The 21,034-nt window shown below is 41.5% G+C and overlaps 1 protein-coding gene across 8 annotated transcripts in view; it reads right to left on the reverse strand.

The window, feature by feature from the left end:
• Positions 1 to 21,034, reverse strand: part of LOC143782270 (poly(rC)-binding protein 3-like) — a 2,306,623-nt gene that overhangs the window by 470,596 nt on the left and 1,814,993 nt on the right. Inside the window, exon 1 of one of the 8 annotated variants that reach the window (XM_077269557.1) lies at positions 10,810 to 11,042. The exons of 6 other annotated variants lie outside the window; for them this stretch is intronic. The gene's annotated coding sequence lies outside the window, so the exon portion shown is untranslated. Of the gene's footprint in view, positions 1 to 10,809; positions 11,043 to 21,034 lie in introns of those variants that run through there. One more of the 8 variants, XM_077269547.1, reaches the window with a different exon arrangement.

A 21,034-nucleotide genomic window follows, 5' to 3' on the forward strand; every position in this document is an offset into this window, starting at 1 on the left:
GCCCGTGTATAGCAAACTTTACCCTCATAAACCTTTAGACTAACCACCTAATAACTACCTACTCTTCTACTGCTATGAGTAACCTCAAAAATATGTTTTTACCTTACCCTAAAACAAGAGAAAACTATTCCTATGTGCAAGGATCAAATTCTATGGCAGACTACAGGTTTGTTATTCTTTAAAGATTAAATACTGCAAATTCTTGGTCACCACTTATAAGGATAATAAAACCCTTTGGGGCCACAGAGGGATCCCACATAAGCCCTGGATACAGGATCACATTATTATACTATACTCCACTAAAACCAAATACCTCCATAAAAAGGCACCCTAGCATACCTCGAAGAATACTGGTGGCAAAAGGAGACACAGAGAGCGGGATCTATGGTCTTCTATGAATGCAGTACTAATACTCACAGAACAGTATGGACGAGTCCTGATATGGTTGGGTGGGCAAGCTGTTCCTTACATTTAGGCTTATTGTGAAAAAAAAATATGACTCATTAACATTTTACAATGGAGAACAATTGAAAAAAATACCTCAAGAATGCTACATTTTAGGAAAAAACAGTAGAAAGCACCAAAAGTGTCATGTCTTCCTATCACAACCAACATTTATTCCCCACAAAATACATACACTAAAAGCACCAGAAAATACTGGTCATTTAAAAAAAAAAATGAATGAACTTATCGCTACTTTACCTGCTTTACGTGATTAATTTGTATTTCAAAGATAGATCAAGAGGCTTTACTATGTTTAAATCTAACCATGATATTACTAGGTCCAGATGTTTTAAAGATACAAGAGTTCGATTAAGCGTAATATCTTGAAAATAATGTTTTAGTTTCAACTAAACATTAACTAATTTTTCCTATCTTCTGCAGAAAATAGCCTTTGACATTCATTTACCAATTTCTATTACCAGATAGCGAGTAGCTGACAAGTCCAGTGATATACAGTAGTTATGATAAAAGCTTTATAATATAAATCAGTACATTGATTGTCCAGTCTGAAAAGAATAGTCAATATATAAACACGATGCAATAAAACTGCATTCAATAAAAGGATAAAATCATATTTCTCTAAAACTATAGTCGTCTCAATAAATAGTTTGTGCAATAGCTTTGTCTGAATAAAGTGCTGCCATTCCCAAGATAAAGACACTTTGAGTCAAGCAATTAAATAGCTAAATAAATGAATCAGCAGAGCAGAAGTGGCAAATTTAATTACTGCTTAGCACTAGGAAGGGGAACTAATTATGGGGTTCATGAACCACATGTCACTTCTCTCCCAAACCATGTGTTTTGATTATTCTGGATCAGGCGCTGTAATGTAGCAACAACTAGGAGCAGACATTAAGAACTATTCAGGCAGGAAGGGAACCAGGCCCATTGGTAAAGTGTAACGATATATGGATTTCATGAATCACATGTGACAAAATATACAACTAAATATTATAGCAACATGTTTGATTTCTGTATAACGGTGGCAAGCTGTGTGTAAAAAAAAGTCGATATTTTAACATATAAACTATACCAATATAACAGCATCATGAAATATTAGACTAATTCACTCCAATAAATTTGCCGTGTCTTCTCCAAATGTACACATAATCATGTATGTCAGGACCTTACAAAGAATGATATTACAATTCAATGGTGCTAATTAAAAGAGCAAGGCTGTAACAACTTCCCATTCATTTTCATATGAAAGAGAGCAGATGTCACCTTTGATGCATGATGAACAATTGTTTGCTCATTGCCAAAGAAAGTGAAAATAATCAAAAATATTAACCAACTACATAAGTGACAACAGAGTAAAAAACAATAATGTTGGCCCCCTCAAAAATAATGTGGCTGAAGTGGTGGAAGAGTATGATGGAGAGGCAAATCTAACAAATGTCTCCTCCTCTACGGTACTTACACAGGACAACCCAAAGAAAGATGACATATTTAAGGATACCAAAAATTCTCCATTAAATGCTATTTGCCTAACCCATGAAGGAATGTGGCACCGCCTCAAAAACACTAAAATGAACAAAATCAACAAATATGAATGGCATACAGCCCAGAGTACTGCAGTAATTAAGTGATAGATCATTATGTCAAAAATTCAAGTATCCTGAAATATAAGTGTCTGTACTACAAGACTACAAGACTGGTGTATAACAAATGTGGTGCAAAAATATTTAAATAGGGGTCAAAAACTGAGCCTGGAAATTATAGGTAGGTAAGTTTAAACGATATGATAGGCAAAATCAATGAAGGTTTTCTAAGAGCTGCTATCCTGGAGTACCTCAATGAAAAAAATCATAATACAGCATTAAAATGGATTCATCATGAATCTGTCCTCTATCTGGTCTTTTTAAAGTCAGTAGATACAGTGCAATATAAAAGGTTGGTACATAAAATGAGAGTTATGGGACCAGAGGATAATGTGTGTACAACCCCTGGCAAAAATTATGTAATCACCGGCCTTGGAGGATGTTCATTCAATTGTTTAATTTTGTAGAAAAAAAGCAGATCACATACATGGCACAAAACTAAAGTCATTTCAAATGGCAACTTTCTGGCTTTAAGAAACAGTAAAATAAATCAAAAACAAAAAATGTGGTAGTCAGTAAGGGTTACTTTTTGTAACCAAGCATAGGGAAATATTATGGAGTCATTCAATTATGAGGGCAAAAATTATGGAATCACCTTGTCAATTTTCATTCCCAAAACTAACACCTGCATCAAATCAGATTTGCTCTTTAGTCTGCATCTAAAAAGGAGTGATCACACCTTGGAGGGCTGTGCACCAAGTGGACTGACCTGAGTCATGGCTCCAACACAAGAGATATCAATGGAACAAAGGAGAGGATTATCAAACTCTTAAAAGAGTTTAAATCATCACACAATGTTGCAAAAGATGTTGGTTGTTCATAGTCAGCTGTGTCTAAAATCTGGACCAAATACAAACAACATGGGAAGGTTGTTAAAGGCAAACATACTGGTAGACCAAGGAAGACATCAAAGTGTTAAGACCGGAAACTAAAGGCAATATGTCTCCAAAACAGGAGATGCACAACAAAACAAAGGAGGAACAAATGGGTGGAAACTAGAGTCAACGTCTGTGACCGAACTGTAAGAAACCGCCTAAAGAAAATGGGATGTACATACAGAAAAGCTAACCGAAAGCCATTATTAACACCTAAACAGAAAAAAACAAGGTTACAATGGGCTAAGGAACATCAATCTCGTGGACTGTGGATGACTGGATGAAAGTCATATTCAGTGATGAATCACAAATCTGCATTGGGCAAGGTGATGATGCTGGAACTTTTGTTTGGTGCCATTCCAATGAGATTTATAAAGATGACTGCCTGAAGAGAACTTGCACATTTCAACAGTCATTGATAATATGGGGCTCCATGTCAGGTAAAGGCACTGGGGAGATGGCTGTCATTACATCTTCAATAAATGCACAAGTTTATGTTGATATTTTGGACACTTTTCTTATTTTCTTATCCCATCAATTGAAAAGATGTTTGGGGATGATGAAATCATTTTTCAAGATGATAATGCATCCTGCCATAGAGCAAAAACTGTGAAAACATTCCTTGAAAAAAGATATAAGGTCAATGTCATGGCCTGCAAATAGTCCAGATCTCAATCCGATTGAAACTCTTTGGTGGAAGTTGAAGAAAATGGTCCATGACAAGGCTCCAACCTGCAGAGCTGATCTGGCAACAGCAATCAGAGAAAGATGCCATGTCTGTGATCTGCTTTTTTTCTACAAAATTAAACAACTAAATGAACATTCTCCAAGGCCGGTGATTACATAATTTTTGCCCGGGGTTGTAATTGGAATAATGACTTTCTCAGTGATAGGAAACAAAGGATGATTATTGAACATACTATGAATGGGCCATAGTTAACAGTGGAGTATGTGAAGTACCACACGGGTCAGTATTGGGCCTTTTTTTTTATACATTTCTTAATAAAATTTCAATATGTGCAGTGAATACTAAGTTCTGCACTGAGAAGAATAATTTAATGTTACAGAGAGAAGTAAAGACATTTTGAGGCTTAAGCTGTGAAAATGGAAATAAAATTAAAGGGAATCTGTCACCAGGTGTTTGCTTTTTGAGAGCGCAATAATGTAGGCGCAGAGACCCTGAAAACAGTGATGTGTCACTTACTGGGCTGCGTTGACCTGTTTCAATGCGATCAGTGCTTTATCAGCAGGAGAAAATCACTCCAGACCATCTGTCCTTCAGCATCCTAGTCCAACCATGCCCTCAGGACTGATTAGTATCTCTCTGTCACTAAACAATGTACACAGAAAGCTGTTGAGTGGGCAGTGTTATACACAGCTCATCATCTGAGCTCTGCAGAGAAAACTGATTATGTAATAACTGTTTCATCCAGTCAACCAAGCAATACATGGCTGGAATCAGGGTCTCTGTCCCTACCTCATGCTGTTTTCATAGCAAAAACCTGCTGACAGATTTTCTGTCATTGCAGATAAAAGTATTGTCCTACATTCGGGCCAAGGAAATTGTATTGAAATTGACTTGGGCATATATGAGGGACAGAAAACTCAACTTTGGTGAAAAGTGCCAGGCAGCTGCTGCCAAAGTATATAAAATAATGTGATGCATAAAAAGAGTTATAGATGCTCATGATGAGAACATAGTTTTGCCTCTATACAAGTCACTTGTGCAGCCACATAAATTTGGTCCCCGGTGTATAAGAAGGTGATAGCTGAACTAGAGTGGATGCAGAGAAGAGAATCCAAGGTTATTAAGGCAATGGGTGAACTGAAATACCAAGACAGATTAATAAACTTAGGGTTATCCAGTTTTGAAAAATTAGGGTATGTTCAGAAATATAAATGATCTTTCTAATAATCTTGTGAAACCTAGGCCTGCAATGATGACAATGGGGCATCCTCTACGTCTAGAGGAAAGAAGGTTACCTCATAATCACAGACACTGATAATTTACTGTACAAGCAATGAGATTACGGAACTTTCTGCCATATCAAACTGTAGGGGACAACTGTATGTCTTTATTAAGCCCTTCCAACTGAGCGATTTTCCATTTTTGCGCTTTAGTTTTTTCTTCCTCTTCTTCTAAGAGCCATAACTTTTTGTTTTTCCATCAATATAGCCATGCGAGGTATTTTGTGAGAAGAGTTGTACTTTTGAATGACACTAACCATTTTTTCATGTGACATACTGGAAAATAGTAAAAAAATTCAGAGTGCAGCAACATGGCAAAAAAGCTCAATTCTGCAATAGTTTTTTGGGGTTTTTTATTTACAGCATTCAGTATATAAAATAAAATGACCTGTAAATATAATTCTCTGAGTCAGTACGATTACAAAGATACAAAGATAACAGACATGCATTTTTTTTATTTAAATGGTGAAAAAAAAATTGTATGTGTGCCTATATAAACAGAATTGTAGTATTTTCAATTTTTGGGTAATGGAGCCATGTGAATACTTGATTTTTGCATTCTGAACTTACATTTTTATTGTCATAATTTTGAGGCAGATGCAATGTTTTAATCGCCTTCTATTGAAATTTTTTGCGCTGTTGCGGTGGCATAAAAAACACAATTCTAGATTTTTTTATTGTTACACCATTTACCAATCACCATCATCTGATCATGCTGCAGGGATGCCAATTGTTGGCTTTAGTAGCGTGCCCCATGGGACACATGCTATAAATGCCACTGTCACAGATTCACGGTGACATTCAACATGTTAACAGCCTTAGATGTAGCTCTGCTCCACTCGTGGCTGCTAGAGGCAGATGATGGCTGAATTACTCAGCTTCTGAGTCCACACCAGAATCAGGGAGCCGACATGTCACACTCCAGCATGTCATATTTTGGTAAGGGGTTAAAAAATATAACATTACAGCTTATGAATATTAGACCCTATAATGGGAGGTTGATCCAAGGAACTAGTTTGATTGCCATATTTGGACTCAGGAAGGCTCTTTTCTCCTAATTAGGGGTAATTATCATATATTCTTGAGTATAAGCATGGTTTTTCAGCACTTTTTTTTGTGCTGAAAATGCCCCCTCTCGGCTTATACTCGAGTGAGGTGTCCAGAACATGAAGGGGGAGGGACAGCGGCAGAGCAGTGGGTCACAGAGGTAGGATCCAGCTGCTGCGGCTAACGCCTGAGCCCACTGCTAAAGAGAAATTAATATTCACTGCACTGGCAATGAATATTCATTTTTCTGTAATAGTGCACACAGTGTCAGCCACAGCAGCTGGCTCCTGCAGCTGCCGGGCAGTCACGTGTGCCACTACTTAAGAGAAATGAATATTCACCTGTCTCCACGCCTATGGGAGTGGAGAGAGGTGAATATCCATTTCTCTTAAGTAGGATAAAAGTCTGCAGTCACTCTATGTGACTGCAGACCAATGAATCCTCACATCATATGCCCTACTCCCTGTGGAGATTCTCTGGATCCAGGAGTGAATGAGTGACTTGCAAACATGCAGCAACGTGCTGACATGATGTGGGTGGCCTAGCTCAATGCAAGTGTATTGAGCGAGGACAGACATGGAAGGTGTCCAGAAGTACGCAAATCTCATACTTGTAGTCACATAACCACCCGCTCCTGACGTCGGCGCTGGGGAATAATCACAGTACGTAGAGCACACATTGTGAGGATTCACAAGTCTGTAGTCACATACAGAGACCCCAAGGCAGGAACATCCCTGTAATTTATGTTAAACTTTATGTGGTAGTCCCAGTTCCTAGACCAAGAAGGGTTGTGTGAATATGCCATTTTTTTTTTTTTGGGGGGGGCAAGTTGGTAATCCTTTTTGCCATAGATGATGAAAATTGTAGATATCTTTGGCGAGTGTGATTGATAAAAATGGGATAGGAGAAATTGTTGGTTTGAGCACTGCCAATGCTCACTTCCCATTCACAGCCTTCAAACACATTGCCAGTATGTACAAAGAAAATGGCGGGCACCACTGAAACAATTTTAGTCAGGGATTTCCCCTGATGAAGACGCTCGTGTAGCGTCGATACGCGTGGGGCTTCTTCTCCCCCCAGCACAAGCACCTTATCTTTTACTGCTGCACTTATGCTTAGTCCTTCCCTGATTTTGGGATTTTGGACTGCGGTACTTGCTAGGTTCCCTGGTCTTTGATGATACATTTCACCATCTTGCAACCTCCATCCCTGTATGGTAATGCCTGGCAGACATGCCAGGGGTGAGGGTTTGATATTTGATCTGTGCTATTTGATATAATCTGCACGATATTTGTGGGAACATTGCCAATGGTGAACGGGTATTCATTATTATACATCTTATCGAGGGTATACTTTTTCCCAGTGGCGTAACTACAAAGTTATGGGCCCCGGTGCGAACTTCCAAATGGGGCCCCCCCCCCTACCTCCGTGACGCCCCCCCACCCCCTTCCCCTAGATACGCCTCGGACTGTTGCAGGAATCTCCTGCACTGCAACATGGTGTTGGGTGCCAGCACAGCCCGCACAGTGGTATATCCAGCACAGCCCGCACAGTGGTATATCCAGCACAGCCCGCACAGTGGTATATCCAGCACAGCCCGCACAGTGGTATATCCAGCACAGCCCGCACAGTGGTATGTCCAGCACAGCCCGCACAGTGATATATACAGCACAGCCCGCACAGTGGTATATACAGCACAGCCCGCACAGGGGTAAATACAGCAGAGCCCGCACAGGGGTATATACAGCACAGCCCGCACAGGGGTATATACAGCACAGCCCGCACAGGGGTATATACAGCACAGCCCGCACAGTGGTATATACAGCAGAGCCAGCACAGGGGTATATAGAGCACAGCCCGCACAGGGGTATATACAGCACAGCCCGCACAGGGGTATATACAGCACAGCCCGCACAGTGGTATATACAGCACAGCCCGCACAGTGGTATATACAGCACAGCCCGCACAGGGGTATATAGAGCACAGCCCGCACAGGGGTATATACAGCACAGCCCGCACAGGGGTATATACAGCAGAGCCCGCACAGGGGTATATACAGCAGAGCCCGCACAGGGGTATATACAGCAGAGCCCGCACAGGGGTATATACAGCAGAGCCCGCACAGGGGTATATACAGCAGAGCCCGCACAGGGGTATATACAGCACAGCCCGCACAGGGGTATATACAGCAGAGCCCGCACAGGGATATATACAGCACAGCCCGCACAGGGGTATATACAGCACAGCCCGCACAGGGGTATATACAGCAGAGCCCGCACAGGGATATATACAGCACAGCCCGCACAGGGGTATATAGAGCACAGCCCGCACAGGGGTATATAGAGCACAGCCCGCACAGGGGTATATACAGCAGAGCCCACACAGGGGTATATACAGCAGAGCCCGCACAGGGGTATATACAGCACAGCCCGCACAGGGGTATATACAGCACAGCCCGCACAGGGGTATATGCAGCACAGCCCGCACAGGGGTATATACAGCACAGCCCGCACAGGGGTATATAGAGCACAGCCAGCACAGGGGTATATAGAGCACAGCCAGCACAGGGGTATATAGAGCACAGCCAGCACAGGGGTATATAGAGCACAGCCCGCACAGGGGTATATAGAGCACAGCCAGCACAGGGGTATATAGAGCACAGCCAGCACAGGGGTATATAGAGCACAGCCCGCATCTCATCCCCCCCCCGATAATGGCCCCACAGTCCGGTGAAAATGAAAAAAAAAAACTCTCCTCACCTTTCCTTTTGCCCGCGCTGCTCCTGGTGGCTGCAGTCTGCCCAGGACACTGCAGGTGCGCGATGATATGACATCATCGCGCACCCGCAGTGTACTGTCAGAGGCAGAGCGGGGAATGATGGGAGAGGGAGCGTCAGGTGACGCTCTCCTCCATCATTGCATTGAACTATACCGGTGTCATAGACGCCGGTATAGTTAAATGCGGCGGCGGCGGCGGCGGCGGGGGGGAGGAACAGTGCAGCGGCCCACTACTGGCATCGGCTCTTCTGGCATTTGCCAGAAGTGCCCGATGTCCAGCCCGGCCCTGCCCTGACCTGCCGGCCCGGGGCCCCTGACCTGCGGGGCCCGGTCGCAATGGCGACCGCTGCGACCGCGGTCGTTACGCCCCTGCTTTTTCCCCCTGTTGATATATTGGGTATTAAGGGATGTTTAGCAGGTGTCAAAATTGTTATTGGTGTCTATACACTCACACAGTATAATTGGTAGCAGATATATGTGTATTATTCTGTGCATATATATATATACATATTTTTGTACTTTTTTATGGTTAACACACTTTATATGTGTAAGATAAACTTGTTGAAAGGTGCTTGTGGGTATTTGGTTCCATTTTGTATGGGGGGTTGCACATAGCCTAATAGCTCTGTGTATGTCGTTTGGTTTTTAAATGTTTTTAATGTATGTCTCACCTTGCTGTGTGTATTAATAAAGTAAATATTTTTTCATGGTGATCCCATTGATATGCATATCTTTTTTCTTGTTCAGACACATTGCCAGTATAGCTCCAAGCTGAGACCCTAAACTGTATGAGACAGATTGGTTAGGAGTGTAAATGTTATGCAGCTGGAAAACAGTTAACTCATGCAAATTCAGTATTTTGTTTTGTGTTATTAATAATAAAAAAAATATGTGGAGAAGCTATTTTAGAAACAGATGCTACAATCTATGCACTTAGCTCAGTTTAGTTTACCTTGGATTACAGACTGAGAGCAGATATGGTCACGCACCATGGATCAACGGATTTCAAAGGGAACCTGCCAAGAGTTCACGCTATCCAAACCATGAGCAGCATGAATCAGAGTCCAGCTGCACAATTGTAGCCAGGTACATTTTCTCTGAAACATCCTGGCATTTCAGAGAAAATATTGCATAAGATGTGGCTAGTCAAGCGCTGCCTCTGGATAAATCTTCTAGCTATAGTTTCTCTGAAATTTTCCGATGAACTCTGTTTCATGCTTCCCATTGTTTGGGCAGCATCACTCACATGACAGGTTCCCTTTAAACATTTCAAAGGATGATAAACATGATGCAGTTTTTCATATACTGTTCCTCCCCCACTATAATCATAGGAGCTGCTGAGTCAGACAAGATCACCTTTCAATGTGAGGAAAGGCAATATATTGACAATATGTCAACTCTTATGCAAAATACTTTTCTGTCCACCATGGATTATAAAATAAAAGAAATCCACATAGAAATCCTAAGAAATGCAAACATTTCTACTTATTTCTGAAGTTTACAAAATCTTCTCATTGCCTCTAAGGCATTTTTGTTTCTGAAATCACATATGTTTCCTATAGCTCACATTACTACCACCACTAGCAAAACATCCAAACAGAAGCCTAATATCGGGTGCCCTGAACCTTCTCCATCTCCTACTCCATACATGCCAATATGGCTCACATGCACATAAGTGTTCTTTAGAGTTTTTTTTAATACGATCTGAAATTAACATAAGATAGAAGCAATGAAATGACTGATAATTTCATCCTTTACGATGCCTATATTCCATGTTCTATGTACTCCTCAGCCATAAGGTGAGATATGTTTGGGTGGAAACAGCACAGTTTTCTTCAATACACCATATAGTCTCACACAACTTAATGAAAAGTTTACATAAATTTGAACAATTCTAAAATACGTGATTTGATAGTCTGTATATTTCTGACATATCCGATATAGGGCAAACACAATCCCTTCGCCTACTCTTTTTGGAATTGATTATTACACATCCTGTATTTCTTTAGCCACAAGCCATATATAGGATTGTATTACCTGAAGTTCAGCTGAGTCTTGATTCTGTGGAATCAGAAAATAATCTGTGTTGCGGTATATAGAGTCATCACCACAAAGCTGTCCATCTCCTTTGGGATGATCTCGCAAATATGATATTGGGTTATTTCAGACAATCTCCCCAAAAGAATGAATGCCACTGTTTATGCTTGCATGAAATAGCTCATTCTCATGGCATTCATTTATATGCACACACTGCTCCTTCCCTGATCACCAGATAAAATAAAAGGAGCCTGTGGAACATGGATGAGAAAGAATCAGCCCACTTGTGTCTTGTGAAATGCGAAATCTACAATTACAATTCATTCCTCCAGGCAGAGGAGCAAGTCTGTAACACCCTAAACATTGTCAGCGACATGAACTGCACAATGCAATTACAGTTTAATACTGAGCAGCAAGTCGCCCCCATAGATTGGTCGTGTTATCCTGCTCAAGGTGGGTGTCACGTATATTGCAAGGGAGATAGATATGCTTGTATCCATCTAATTTACCTGCATTGTCCTCCAGGGACCCATACTATTAAACATCTGCTACTACAGGTCAAGAGTGCTAACTTCATTACATTACTTTCTCCTGCATCCTTCCAGCATATCTAGAAGAAGGCAGACATGGGGGGCAGTGACACACAAAGGCAGAAGGCCTCCCTCATCACAGGCCGACAGAATGAACAACTGTGTTGTTACCAAACGCAAATGGATATTGGTGATGTTTGTTAGGGGAGCGCTCTAGTGAAATGAAAACAAGGCATTCATCCTTTGTGCTGAGCTGATGCCAAAATTCTGCTCACTGGCAGCATGACACATACATATTTATATCAGTGGAACCATTCCTCTTGTCCAGCAGTATGCCTGGGTTTCTTATCTTAGCATTTCATTTTACATATCCTTGGACATTATGTGCACATCTCATATCTGCCCTACTATCATGTTGCACCAACCATGCAATACAAAGTGACTTCTATATAAAAGTGCTATCCATCAACTATAGAGATAAGCAGATGTCTTGAAGTGTGAAGGTTTTGCTGAATTTTGCCCAAAAATTCAATTTGCATCTATTAATCAGACAGCGAGACCATAAGAATAATACAAACTGTCAGTCCTGCACTCGGCTCGTGCTCTACAGGAACCTGCTGATCTTTGATAGCTCAGGTACTTGCCATCGTAGTTTAAGGTACAATAATCGGCTTGATAAACTGGGATAGATTATGCGATTTCATAACTTTGGAGCATTATGGGGAAGTTCACTCATCCATGCATAATGTATTTAGGCTGCTGTCTAATGCTTCAGCAGTGTAGGAAATGTCGTCAGGAAAGTTTTTATTTGTGATCTTCGTGAAATGAATCTCAAAGTGTTTTAAATTGTGTAACATAATTTAAATCAAAGTTGATCCTCCAGGAATCAATCCACTGGGGATCTATCCACTCATCTTAAGTTAGGAGTTATAATCATATAAGGAAATAACTACTAAAGCATGATGCATATAGCAGAACTAGACTACAGAACTAAGCATATTGAGCCTCTGGAGTGCATTGCAGTTGAAGGGTTTGGGGGAAGCTGGGGCCAGGGCCATATGGCAGTCAGTAACCCTGCAATCATTCCCTGGCCCCCTCCCGGCACAAGATCATGCTTTCTGCTCTGAGTACCTCGGTGCTGTTACTCGACGTCATCTGGGTTCTCCAGGTACGAGAGTGTGTCCTCCACAGACTGTTCCACAATTAAAGATTCACAGTCTGGCTTCACTTTAACTTCAACTTCTTTACTTATCACAGCATTATACAGGGCACAGTCATTCATAACAATTGGCAATGCTTTCCCTTGCCTCTTCTCACTGTTGCTAACCTGTCACCGGGATTGCCATACTATGCGGTCCCTCAAAGTCCTTAATGTCCAGTACCTCTGCCTTCCGTGAGGGCATTCCCTGCCGTTTCGCCCCGGTCCTGAGAATGGCGGCCCATGCAAAGATCTGCCACATCTTAGATCCCTTGTTCCCGTTCTGCTTAGCTCTTCTTTCTGATGACAACTGCAGACCCACTAATTCTGCACCGTAAATGCTGCTTCTGTGTGTGCTGTAACTCTCCTGCCCCATGGATACTTTCTGCTGGGCCCACTCTTCTAAGGTGAATGTTGCAGGGCCTAGCCAGCCATGTGAGCTACACGGGCACCCTGCCCCAACTGAACTACAGCAAGAAGCTCTATCTTATTCCCACCGTGCCCCTCCTATGCTAATTATTTACTATAATGCCCCCATCCAGTGGCCAACTTGGGGTACTACTCCTCTAACACTATACTGGCCAGGGGTCCTTCACTTTCCCTAAGAAAACAGTACATGTGAACAATGGCATGACAACATATTATACATTAGTCTCTTATAGGTAATACACCTAGAGTGTAGCAGTACCTGTACATAACCATGGTAGTACACTTTAAATGTGTAGCAGTACCATACATGGATAACAGTGATAATACATTGAATAATGTAGCAGTATCACATGACAAGTGGACAGTGGCTTAAAAGAGAGGGGAACAAGGCATCAAACTATCACATTCCCTACACAGTCACAGACAAAGCTATGGTTGCAGTGTAGAATAAAATTAAGTTTGGTCTTGGACAAGGTATTTGGCCAAGGCAGATTTAAGAAAACTAGGCATGGGCTTTTATTTTTTGGAGTGAACTACAGGATGGTAGTGGGGTGGTTCACTCCCTCCAGCCGAGTCTTACAAGTGGCTTATGACCACGGATTCCTTTTAAAAACCCAGCAGCAAGGGTTTGTGTGTGTCAATGTTGGTTTTACCGCATGGTGGGAACACCACCATGCTACAATGTATATTCAGTAGGTCCAGGGACATGAGCTATTTTTCATGAGTCTGAACAGTAATTCTTAATGTAGGTTTAATTTATGTTTGCAGATTTGTTGAATGGTTGCTGATTACCTGTTGTATCAGCCCCTACAGCTTATTGTTCCGTTATCCTTGAGGGGCAAAGACGCAGGTTAATTGAACAATTGTTGCTTGTTAATATGTTGATTACCGATTGTACAGTATCAGTCCATGCAGCTTGTTGTTCTGAAACCATTGAAGAACAGCTGTGGGTATAAAAATTGACCTATCTCCTTCTACAGAAAGACTCTACAAAATAGCAGCCAGGGAAACATGACACCAACTAGAGGAATACAGATTTGATTCACTGTCCATCACTGAACATATGGAGATGTCTGGAGAACCCCAGTTTGGACAATCAGATCACCTGGCCACATATCTCAATGGTCTCTGTCAGCTAATTGTTGCTACCTCCTCTTTGTATGTGCCCACCAAAAGCGGGGTACCCCTAAGAAGTAACAAAGAACAAGGCACTAGTGATGGGCAAGCACTAAAATGCTCGGATGCTCATTGCTCAGGTCAAGCAAATTGGAATACTCGGGTAATCGACCCGAGCACCGAGCCCAATGTAAGTCTATGGGAAACTCGAGCATTTTTACCGTGATCCCCCTGGGGGTCCTTTTAAGGTCTAAAAATGTCTGAAAATGATAGAAACACTGCTTAAATGACATGGGAACATCTTGGGGATCGCCCCTGGAAGCATTTCTGACTCCTAGGTCACAGCTGTAAACAATTTTGTCAGCGTTTCACACCATTTTTACAGGTGCACCAAAAAACATACAAAAATGAAAACAAAATGGATTTTGCTGGGGAAATATTTAAAGGACATCCTTTCCAGGGACTTGTATATAAGGCAAAATAATTAACTCCAGACCAAAATGTTCCTCCACCACTTGGGCTATGTTAACACGCAGCGTTTTTGATGCGTTTTTCAACTTCAACATTGATTTCAACCAATACAAATGCATTTCACTGGGAAATGTCATTGTAACATTTAACAACCCTAGCTGGCCATGTGGTGTGTGACACATTAGGAGATGCATCTTGTTTCATTTATGAAGGAGGGACTCTTAATGTCACAAAGCCTATTTTTAGAGGGGCATCAGGCGGCATTAATATTCTTCTTGAAGGGCCATAATTAAACAGTGGGTCTCCTATGCTGTTATTGCCTATGCAGTGAGTGGCTAGGATGCCAAGAATTACACCAATACTCCTTTCACGAGAAGCAGAGGAGGGATTCCTGAAAATTTTGCATTGAATGAAAGGCCTGCCCTGCTATCAAGTCATATGCACCCCAAGAATCCTTTGAATCGAGGTACTGGATGGCCACAGGAAAATCCACTTCACATTATTCATTTTGTGCTCCCATATTGTTTTCTTATGTATTGTGCAAGGCCTGCCCTGCTACCAGGTCACATGCACCCCAAGAAGGCTTTGAACCCAGGTATTACATGGCCACAGGGAAAGCCACTTCACATTTTTCATTTTGTGCTCCCATACTGTTTTCTTGTGCATTGACTGCAAGGCCTGCCCTGATACCAAGTCATATGAACCTCAAGAAACCTTTGAACCCAGGTACTGGATGGCCACAGGAAAATCCACTTCACATTATTCAGTTGGTCCTGCCATACAGTTTCCTTATGCATTGAATGCAAGGGCCGCCTTGACCCAAATGTCACGCACCCCAATCCCCCCTTGGAAGAAACATGGAGGAGGGCCTCATAAAAAAAATGTCCCATTGCAAAGGAGCGGGTCTCCTAGACTAGTAATGCCCATACACATTTCCCCGGGGGGGTACATTTTTTAAATTTTTTTTATGGGGATTAAAGACACCCTTGCCCAAAAATAGATTGGCTGTAGCAGCATAGAACATGTTCACCCTGGTGTTCTAGTGGCGGTGGATGATGAGACATGGAGGAAGGCCTCATTAAAAAATAGGCCCAATTTAAAGGAGCGGGTCTCCTAGACTCGTAATTCCCATACACTACGTGTATGGGCTGACAAACATTTCCCTGGGTGGGTACATTTAAAAAAAATCTTTTATGGGAATCATAGACACCCTTGCCAAAAAATAGAGTGGCTGTAGCAGCATAGAACACGTTCACCCAGGTTATCTAGTGGCGGTGGATGATGAGATGTGGAGGAAGGCCTCATTAAATATAGGCCCAATTAAGAGGAGCTTGTCTCCTAGATTCGTATTGCCCATACAGTAAGTGCATGGGCTGTCAAACATTTCCCCATGGGGGGTACATTTTTTAAATTTTTTTTATGGGGATCATAGACACCCTTGCTCAAAAATAGACTGGTTGTAGCAGCATAGAACATGTTCACCCTGGTGTTCTATTGGCTGTGGATGATGGGACGTGGAGGAAGGCCTCATTAAAAATAGGCCCAATTTAAAGGAGCAGGTCTCCTACACTGGTAATGCCCATACACTAAGTGTATGGGCTGACAAACATTTCCTCCTGGGGGAGTAAAAATTTTTTTGGCTTCAAATTAGTAACGGGCATCATAAACACACCCTTGCACAAAAATTGAGTGACATCACGGAATACGTTCACCCTGGTGTTATAGTGGTTCTGGATGATGGATGAGGATAACACCAAACAGACCAAATCAGAAAGTGTATACCCATGTGTGGTTGTGAAGAGGTGCATGAGAATACACCTCCCCAAAAAAGACAATGTATTTGAGGCTATGTTTCACTGTTTTCATTCGGTGGAGTACAGAAGCCTTGCCCAATCCAGCCCTTGTTCATTTTTATAAGAGTCAGCCTGTCAGCATGTTCAGTTGACAGGCTGATGCGCTTATCAGATATAATTCCACCAGTGGCACTAAAAACCAGCTCTGACAGAACGCTAGCAGCAGGGCAGGCCAGGACCTCCAAGGTGTAGAGAGCCAGTTCATGCCATGTGTCCAGCTTGGATACCAAATAATGAAAAGGCACGGAAGAATCAAGGAGGATGTTTGTATGATCAGCAAGGTACTCCCTCAGCATCTTCCCAAACATTGCACTTCTTGTCACAGCACCCCTTGCCTCTGTGCTGGTGCGATGGGAGGTTCTGAGAAAACTGGAAGGTTCCCAGAACTTTGCCATTATTCCCCTGCCTGTGCTGGATTGTACCTCTGTCTCTCTCCCCTGTACTCCTTGGTTGTACAACAAACTCTGACATCTGCTGCCAGCAATCTCAGATGGGAATTTTTTAGTAATTCCGCTGCAAGGGACCTGTGGCACTGCAACATTTTAGTATACCTGTCTGCCTATGGAAACAAGAGATTGAAAGTTCTACTTGTAGCGAGGGTCTAGAAATGTCACCAACCAGTAATGAGTGTCGCCAAAAATTAATAATTAATAATGCGAGGGTCACGGGAAACGCAGTGCAACATGAAGTCAGCCATGTGTGTCAGACAGCTAACAGGCAAGACTTCCATGTCCTCACCACAGGAGAACTGACCATGCTGTCATCCTCCTCCCTGTCCTCAGGCCATCCACGCTGAACAGACGGTATGACAGCTGTGCTTGTAGTACCATCTATGGCGAATGAAATTAGCTCCTGTTCTTCCTCCTCCTGCTCTTCTTCCTCCTCCTCCTCTTCCTCATTGTCTACCAATCTACGCTGGGACGACTTGAGGCTGGGCTGTGTGTAATCACCCTGTATGGTTCCTTTCTCCATATCCACTATTCCATAGTGGAATGTTGGTAATATTTTGATTTTGTATTTGACAAATTTTACTAATAACTAGGGTAATATATACCTACAAACAGGCACCACACATTGATAATATAGAAAAAAACTCTTTATTAGACATTATTAAAACACCAAGTATAATAAAAATAGCCCACAATGGGCAGCAGGTAAGAGACAACAGGTACAGAAAAAGAAGAAGGGTAGACACCTGGCGACAAAATCATGAGCAAATGCTCTAAATTACTGACGTGAAATACTAACTTAAAGGTTCTTTGTATGTAGATAAGGGTACTAAGGTTGTATAATCCTACATAGTTTTTGCAGCATAGTATATTGCTAATACCGCAGTATATTGCTATAATCTATGCAAAATTAATCGCAATGCAGTGTTGCATAACAAAAAGCACATATGCTGCTTATACAAAGGAAGGCTAGTACCTTTTGTACAATAGAAAATGCACAAAGGCTATTTATGACCCAGCACATAAGAAAAACAACATCAGTAAATATTTACCAACCCAAGTAGATAGCCAGGCGTCCACCACACCCGACGCGCGCGTTTCGCATGGAGTTGCTTCGTCCCCTGGACTTGGGTTGGTAAATATTTACTGATGTTGTTTTTCTTATGTGCTGGGTCATAAATAGCCTTTGTGCATTTTCTATTGTACAAAAGGTACTAGCCTTCCTTTGTATAAGCAGCATATGTGCTTTTTGTTATGCAACACTGCATTGCGATTAATTTTGCATAGATTATAGCAATATACTGCGGTATTAGCAATATACTATGCTGCAAAAACTATGTAGGATTATACAACCTTTGTACCCTTATCTACATACAAAGAACCTTTAAGTTAGTATTTCACGTCAGTAATTTAGAGCATTTGCTCATGATTTTGTCGCCAGGTGTCTACCCTTCTTCTTTTTCTGTACCTGTTGTCTCTTACCTGCTGCCCATTGTGGGCTATTTTTATTATACTTGGTGTTTTAATAATGTCTAATAAAGAGTTTTTTTCTATATTATCAATGTGTGGTGCCTGTTTGTAGGTATATATAATTCATGTACGGCTAACCACCGTGGGTTTCATTATTGGCGTTGTAATAACTAGGGTAAGACACACCAAAACCAGTTCAAGGAGCACTCAAATGCAACACTTTTTAAACAACAGATACAGGAGGCGTCTGACAGAGAAACCACAATGTTCAATGTGTGGCCTTTTTTTAATTTTTTGAAAAGAAAAGTACTGTCATGAAGTAGGCTAACACAATGCCAAAAAGTGGAATGTATGTCTGAAAAGTAAGTTTTTGTAGCCCACAGAAAGACCGGGCGTCTGACTGAGATAACAGACTGTTTCAATATGTGGCCTGGATTTTTTTAAATTTTTTAACCACAAAATACTGTACAGACCAAGGGTAGCAGACAGACAAAAAACTGGAATGTGTGCCTGAAAAGCAAGTATTTGGAGACCACAGATAGACCAGGCGTCGGACGAAGATAACAGACTGATCAAAATGTGGCCTTGATTTTTTTGGGCCCTCCAAAATTGTGTCATAGGTAGGCTATGACACTAAAAAAAAAAATTGGAGTACTAAAATTGTAAAATATTTAGCGCAATGATATGCGATGCATGTGGCGTACAAATCACAGTGATAAATATAAGAACTGTTGCTAAATATTTTTGGGACAGCTAAAGATTTTTTTGGTCAGCAAAATGGTGTCCAAAAATGTTGTAAGACACTCCAAAAAATACTATAGTACCGAAAAAAGTCCAGAATTTTCTGCGCTCTGACATCTGCCTGGGACAAAAAATGTTTTAAATTGTTAGATTTTCATGCTCTTGTATTGAAATGACCTGGCTGTAGTCTGCAGTGTGACCAAGCAAATAAATGTAGAAAAAAGGGGGCTATGGATTGCTTTGTAATAAAATTAGCAGGTATAAGGTGCAAAAAAAAAAATCCTAGCCACAGATACTGGCAGCTACTTATATATAAAAATAGGCAGCACCAGACAGTAATGGAGCCTTTTGATGTATCCAGTGAGATTTATATACTCACATACGGTGCCTCCATGCCGTGCACTGATGTGGATATGTGCACGTATACTCCCTTGCCTACCTAGTGCTGCAATCTATGTACCACCAAATTAGCCCTAAAAAGGACTGTTGGTTTATCAGGATTTGTGGATTGAACACTAGTAGACCCACGCTAATTAATCAAAGACCGAATCTGACCCTATCTCAGCAGCAGCTCTCCCTACACTTGCTGAATCCAGAGCAGAATGCGCTGAGCAGAGTGGCGTCAGGTCTCTTATAGACCTGATGACTCTGTGTGGCCAGCCAATCACTGTAATACCACAACAAAGATGGCTGCGGTGTTACAGTGCATGGCAGACAATCTCTGCATGTTCATTGGCGCTCTAAAAAGCGCCAAAATTAAAAGGAGGAGACCCGAGCTCCCACCAAATTATCCCAGAAATGCTCAGTGATACTCGGGCGAGTACCGAGTAGTGGCGAGCACGTTCGCTCATCCCTAGAAGGCACCGCTGTTTAAAATTCTTCAAAGTTTATTTTCAAAAGATTAAAAACTCCACATGTTTAGCGCAAAAAAGCAGGGTGGTACTGGTTGGGGTAGTTTGCCCTTGAACCCTGAAGTCACAGATGTTCTTATACCCGGCAAGCCAGGGAAAGGGTGAAACTGTGTCATGTGCATCATTGTATGTACTTGATGGGAGTGTACTATATGTTATTGACTGTTGGTGATCCAATAAACTATCACCCCATTGTGTTACCCATCCCCAGTGTTGACTGAGTAGTATTCTGCCCACGGGAAAAAAAGTGCCGGCGTTAAGTGGGATGAGCCCTGGTCAATGCAGTCTTTCTAAAGTCAGCCGGGCCAAAGGATGAGAGCACCCACTGACCCTCCTGTCTCCAAAGTATCTTTAGGCCATATTTCCACATAATGTAACCACAGAAAATCTAGCGCATTGAACGGTTCAAGCAAAGTGGATTTTATTTTGTGAAAACTTACACCCACTGTGCATTTAGTGAAGCTGTAGAAATATGCTTTTTGATGCTTTTTAACTAGCTTTAATCTTCAGAATGATTTCTTTCATAAAAAACAGTGTTTTTATTTGGAGAATCCCAGTGAATCTGCATTATAATAATGTAATAAAAACACATTCATCAAAGCAAATTACCATTGTGAATTTTAGTGTAGACACACTGTCTTGCAGTAAAATCTAGAACTTGAATCCATTTTTAAATATTTTTTTTCTCATATATTTTCTTTCTTATTGAAAAGCCTTCGGCAAACTGCATGAAAAAAACTGCTACACTTAGAACATGTTGCTTTATGAAAAATACACCAAGACAACGAAATATACGCGTGTGAAAAAAATGTCACCAAAGTGCACTGGTTTGATGTGTTTAATATTATCCAACTAACAGTCCACATATTTTTAGCATACCAAAGCTGCAACAATGCAGGTAAGGTGCCTCCAAAAATTTTGCATATTTGCAATAGCTGCTGTCTGTAAAACGCCCCTAACTTCGCATTTTATTGAGCTTTCCATTATTATTTTTGTTGGATTCATACGGAATAAATGAGCAGCAAACCTTGGTTTCCTCCTTATATCAGATTGATGG

This window comes from Ranitomeya variabilis, chromosome 6, assembly GCF_051348905.1.
Source record: "Ranitomeya variabilis isolate aRanVar5 chromosome 6, aRanVar5.hap1, whole genome shotgun sequence".
Taxonomy (NCBI): Eukaryota; Metazoa; Chordata; class Amphibia; order Anura; family Dendrobatidae; genus Ranitomeya; species Ranitomeya variabilis.